Source organism: Thamnophis sirtalis, unplaced genomic scaffold (genome assembly GCF_051295495.1).
Source record: "Thamnophis sirtalis isolate CommonGarterSnake01/CBP01778 unplaced genomic scaffold, rThaSir2_p1.2 scaffold_1, whole genome shotgun sequence".
In the NCBI taxonomy this organism is placed as follows: domain Eukaryota; kingdom Metazoa; phylum Chordata; class Lepidosauria; order Squamata; family Natricidae; genus Thamnophis; species Thamnophis sirtalis.
In genome coordinates this window covers 71,612,994-71,618,993 of record NW_028261381.1, presented here as the reverse complement: position 1 = coordinate 71,618,993, position 6,000 = coordinate 71,612,994, and the positions used below count along the sequence as shown (strand labels likewise).

Here is a 6,000-nt window from a genome sequence, read left to right as displayed (position 1 = left end):
TCATCAGCTGAGAGCCCAGGGAAGGGGTGGAGGTGTGGCTATTGTTATCCGAGAGTCTCTAGTACCTCATAGGATCCCTGCTCCGGAGCTTGTCGGGTGTGAGTCCCTGCTGGTGAAGTTGGACCTCAAGGGTCAAGTGGGTTTGCTGTTAACGTACCTGCCTCCCAACAGCGTTGCAGCAGCCCTCCCCTCGCTCCTCGAGTCGGTAGCCGAGCTGGCAATTGAGTTCCCCAGGCTTATGGTTCTGGGGGATTTCAATTTGCCTTCGCTCGGTGAACACTCTGATGGAGCGCAGGAGTTCATGGCTTCCATGACAGCCATGGGCTTGACCCAGGTAATTCAGGGCCCAACCCATTCAGCGGGTCACACGCTCGACCTTGTATTCCTCTCGGAGCAGTGGACTTGTGATCTTGGTCTGAGGGGTAATGAGATCATACCCCTGTCGTGGTCAGACCATTGCCTACTGAGTCTTGACTTTCGGAGGCCAAACCTCCGCTGTAGGGAGGAGGAACCAACCAGATGGTTCCGCCCCAGGCGACTTATGGATCCCTTGAGGTTCCAGACGGAGCTTGGGGCTATTCCTGATACTCTCGCCCACAGTCCGGTGGAGACCCTGGTTGCTGCCTGGAACTCGGCAGCGACGGGGTCCCTTGACCGGATTGCGCCACTACGGCTGCTCCGAGGCTGTGGATCCAGGAGACCCCCTTGGTTCACCGAGGAACTCCGGGAGAGGAAGCGCCGGAAGAGACGCCTAGAGCACTCGTGGAGATCCAACAAATCCGAATCGAGCCGAGCACTTTTAACATCGTGCATCAAGGATTACATCAGGGCAATTAGGATGGCAAAAAGATCTTATATTGCCACCTTGATTGCCTCCGCCGAGTCCCGCCCAGCCGCCCTGTTTAGGATAACCCGTTCCCTCCTAAATAGGAGGGATACGGGGGACCCCTTGCAGGGTAGGGCTGAAGAGTATGTCCAGTTCTTGGCGGACAAAGTTGCTCGGTTTCGGTCGGAGTTGGACTCCGATTCTGCAGATCCAGCCGAGGCACAAGGGGATAATCTGGTAGACCATCGCTGGGTTGAGTTTCAGGATGTTGCCCCTGGGGACGTGGACAAGGCCATGAGAGCTGTGAGTGCCTCCACATGTGTACTGGACCCGTGCCCCTCCTGGCTGGTTGTCAACAGCAGGGAGGTGACACGGGGCTGGATCCAGGCGGTTGTTACCGCCTCCCTTTGGGAGGGGGTCTTTCCCCCCGCACTCAAAGTGGCGGTGGTGAGACCCCTCCTGAAGAAACCATCTTTGGATCCAGCCGTTCTTAACAATTACCGTCCAGTCTCCAACCTCCCCTTTGTGGGGAAGGTTGTTGAGAAGGTGGTGGCCTTTCAGCTCCAGCGGGCCTTGGAGGAAGCCAGCTATCTTGACCCATTCCAGTCCGGCTTCAGACCTGGCTACAGCACAGAAACTGCTTTGGTCGCATTGACCGATGACCTCTGGAGAGCCAGGGATCAAGGCCACGCCTCCATCCTGGTTCTCCTTGACCTCTCAGCGGCTTTCGATACCATCGACCATGGTATCCTTCTGCGACGACTGCGAGAGGTGGGGGTGGGAGGCACTGTTTTGCAGTGGTTCTCCTCTTACCTCTCGGACAGGTCGCAGTCGGTGTTAGTTGGGGGGCAGAGATCGAACCCTAGGCCCCTAACATATGGGGTGCCGCAGGATTCGGTCCTGTCTCCCCTACTTTTCAACATCTACATGAAACCGCTGGGCGAGATCATTCGGCGGCACGGGATAAAATACCACCAGTATGCGGATGATACCCAGCTGTATCTGTCTGCCCCGTGCCAACTCAATGAAGCGGTGGACGTGATGAACCAGGGACTTGAAGCTGTTAGGGACTGGATGAGGGCTAACAAACTTGTGCTCAACCCGGATAAGACCGAGTGGCTGTTGTGTTTCCCTCCTGCCAATTTGGCAAATATTCCATCTCTCAGGCTGGGGGGTCAAACATTATACCCCTCAGACAGGGTCCGCAACTTGGGAGTCCTCCTGGACCCACAGCTGACTTTCGAACACCATTTGTCAGCTGTGACCAGGGGGGCATTTGCCCAGGTTCGCCTGGTGCACCAGTTGCGCCCCTACCTGAACCGGGAGGCTCTCACAACAGTCACTCGGGCCCTTGTGACCTCTAGGCTGGAGTACTGCAATGTGCTCTACATGGGGCTGCCCTTGAGGAGTATTCGGCGACTTCAGCTAGTCCAGAATGCAGCCGCGCGAGCGATCGTGGGTGCACCTCGCTTCACCCACGTAACACCTATCCTCTGCGAGCTGCGCTGGCTACCTGTCGATCTCCGGATACGCTTCAAGGTGCTACTTGCCACCTATAAAGCCCTTCATGGTAGTGGATCTGGGTACTTGAGAGACCGCCTACTGCCGATCACCTCCACACGACCCATTAGATCTCATCGTTTAGGCCTCCTCCGAGTTCCATCCACTGGCCAATGCCGACTGGCCACCACGTGGAGGAGAGCCTTCTCGGTGGTAGCCCCGACCCAATGGAACGATCTCCCCGTGGAGCTTCGTACCCTCACCACCCTCCAGACCTTCCGCACAGCCCTTAGGATCTGGCTATCCCGTCAGGCCTGGGGCTAAAGATTGTAACCCGCCCGAATGGTATGAATGTTGCGTTTTAATCATGTACTGTCTTATATGTAAAAGTCTGTCCCCCCCTTCCTTTTGATTGTGAGCCGCCCTGAGTCCCCCCAGGGAAAAGGGCGGCATACAAATAAATAAACTATAAACTATAAACTATAAACTATAAAATAAGATTAGGTAAGATGATGAATATATTTTTAAACAAACTGAGGTAAAAAAAGATGCCAATCCTGAGCCCCACTTCTAACTTTTCTTCCCTCCCAAGCAAGACCTCCCACTTGTCATAGATTCAGTTTGTTCCCCAAAACAAGACCATCCAAATACTGTATTTCCCCTTAGTTTGGCCAATTGTTACTTTTCACAATTTGTTTGAAAGGTCTGTTTTCCCCACAAGAAACAATTAGCATTCTCATCTGGATGTAATATGTTGGGGAAGGCTAAGACTGTTTCTATACTGAATTTTATACTTGCCATGGGTAGGCCATTTAGCTATCTGGTTTTAATTAAATGTATTTTCAGAAAGGCTAGAGCCAAGGTTACACAATGACTGGATAATGGAAGTACACTTATTGAAGCTCCAAAGCACCCTGGATCATTAAACCTTTAAAAGTTACTGAATATTTTTTTTAATGTAACAGATTGGAAAAATATATATCTGGGAAGTAATTATACTCACATATTCAAGAGTAATTATGTAACATTTGTCTTGCCTTACCTACTTATTTGATGAAGTCTGTGGTTTAAAGTATGTCCAACATGCCACAAGCCAAAAGTAACCATTGACCGAAAAATGCTGCATTTTAGTTTAAAATGTGAAATGTTTTTGACATAAACAAAATCCACAAAATGTGGTAAACATTCTAGAAAAATGGGTAATGGAAGAGGAAATCATCATCTGGTCTAAAAGATGGGTCAAGCTGAAGTCCAAAAGGGGGTGAGAGAGAAATTATAATTGCTTAGTTCTGCAATGTATTGTCCAGCAGGAAAATACATTCACTACAATATCTTGGAGAATGAGAAAAAATATTTCTGTCCCATGCTAACAGCGTCTTCCATTATTTCAAAGCACAGTTTGCTTTACAGCTCTACAGCAAAAAGGGGAAAGCCAGGCCCTATTTAGCTGTGTCCTATATTTCTTTCAGAAAGACAAAAGTACCAGAAACCCAAGTATGATACAATGTTCCATTTTCCTGAGTCTGCAGACTGTTAAATATTTCAGCAGGAATATTCCCTTTTCTATTTAAGTAACATTGATTGGCAGTTTTAATGCAAGGGCATTTCAAAGTACATGTTTCATCTAGTAGCATATTTATGTAACTAAGCACCTGCCTGCATTCCTAAGTCTGGACTCCAAAAATAAAGCCAAATGATAGTCAAATCTTGCCCTTCCCAGTGCTGAGAGGAAACAGTGCTAAACTCACCCTTCAATAAAATTTAACCTTCCCAAGCCCACCTTCATTGCTTTAACTCAACCCCATATACATTTACTTTGAGAGAGAAAAGTCTCAGTAAATTAAATGCTTAATCTCTGGGAGCAAAGCACAGGATTAAAATTCCAGCGAGAAACACCTTACATCAATATCAGACTCTCCCTATCAGTTCTTTCACCTGTGTGACACACCCTGAATAAATATAAAACATTTACCTTACTCAGGTGTGCATGACCAATGCATGCTAGGAGCCGTAGTTCTTTCTCACGAAGAATGTCAACCTGTGGGAACTGCTGAACTACATTACCCAGAATGCTTTGTCATAAAAGGTATGAGGAACCAACCCATGACCTACCTGAGCACCGGGCACAGTTTCTCCTAGCAACAAAGAAGATAATGAAGACTCCTCCCTGTATCAGCAACTCAAAGTATTGGCTTCGGTTAGCAGGAGGTTGCCTTTGGTATATGGTCGGTTAAACTGCCTGAAAGAGGTTGGTTGAATGAAAAGTATCACATCTACTTCTCTGGCCCATTTCTCTGCTTTGCAAGAAAAAAAATGTTGGATTTCAGGAATGGGGATAAGGATTCTTCCATCAGGAGAAGGAAAAAGAGCCCTGCTTTTTTATTCCTGTGTGCAAAACTTCAGCCTCAGCAGAACAAAATATATCTTGCAAACTAGGTGATATTGGGATCATTGCCTTTAATACACATTGATCTGTTATTGTAGTAGGAAAAAAAATCTCCAACAAAACAATTTAGCTGGAAAATAATTCGTATTGAATTTGTGCTATATTTTGGAATCTATTTCCTTGTATATAAGTGTCACGTCTCAGTCTCTTGTTATCCAGTGCAGTTAAATGGGAGGAGGTTTGTCTTTTATTTAATCAGCATTTGAATTTTAAAAAACCTGATTTTATCTGAAGAATCTTAAATTCCTAGACAAGGCATAGTTTCCTAAAATGCTTGGAAGTTGTTCCCACTCATTTCATTGAGGCTTGCTTCTAAATTAGGAGAGAGAGATTTATAACTGCTGGCAACAGTCTTAAAAATGCTTATTTCCAAAGTATGTTTTACTGACAAAATGTAATTTATTTTTAATGTGAATAGGATTGTGTTTGTATTTATCAATACAGAATTCAAATTAGGGGAGGGAGAGAGGAAGAGAAGGAAAATACATTTACATTCTTAGCAGTTTTCTATGAAAGCAAGTTAAACTGATTACAGTAACACTTCAAATAATTTTTAGTCTTTATAGAGTGTGCTTATATTCTTTGCCAGCATCCTGCAATTCATAAGGGTACTCTAAGTATATATGTTTAAGATTAAAAACAAAACTCATAATTTCTTATTCAAATGAACAGCACTTATAATAGGTACTGTTAACTTTGATTAGAGTGTTCTTAGTTTTTATTAAATAACTTGTACTACTGCTTTTAAGGGTTTTTTTTAATTAATCAAGTTATGTAGCTGCCCATCTAGTAACAGTGACTCTGGGTTTATCTTAGGTTTATAAAATCAAACAGTATTAAATGTGTATTGTGGCACCTGATTTCTAAAGTTTTCTAAAGTAAAGAAGCTCAGTGATCTTAGTGGATACCTGGCATTTTACATAAAGAACAATTAACAAATTTTAATTGCTCTTCACAATTAGAGTACAAAGTGTTCCAAAAGCTATTGTAGTTTGGGGTTGTTGTTGTTTTTGCCAATTATTGATTGGCAACATTAAAGACTACACATGTTATTCTTGACCTGTTATCAAGTAAATTTGTTGAAACATGACTTTGATATAGCTGAAAATTACAAGATCTACCTTCACTTGTGGTTCAGGATCTTCAATCTTTTTGGACTAGTTTTGCATAGCTGCAATTTTGACAGCGTATTACAGATACCCTAACACAGGGGTGTCAAACTTGATTT

At 45.0% G+C, this 6,000-nt stretch overlaps 1 protein-coding gene across 2 annotated transcripts in view; it reads left to right on the top strand.

Moving 5' to 3' along the window:
• Positions 1–4,487: 4,487 nt before the first annotated feature.
• Positions 4,488–6,000, top strand: part of SIGIRR (single Ig and TIR domain containing) — a 52,980-nt gene continuing 51,467 nt past the window's right edge. Inside the window, exon 1 of one of the 2 annotated variants that reach the window (XM_087715814.1) lies at positions 4,488–4,574. The gene's annotated coding sequence lies outside the window, so the exon portion shown is untranslated. The remainder of the gene's footprint in view (positions 4,575–6,000) is intronic. The other variant, XM_087715816.1, reaches the window with a different exon arrangement.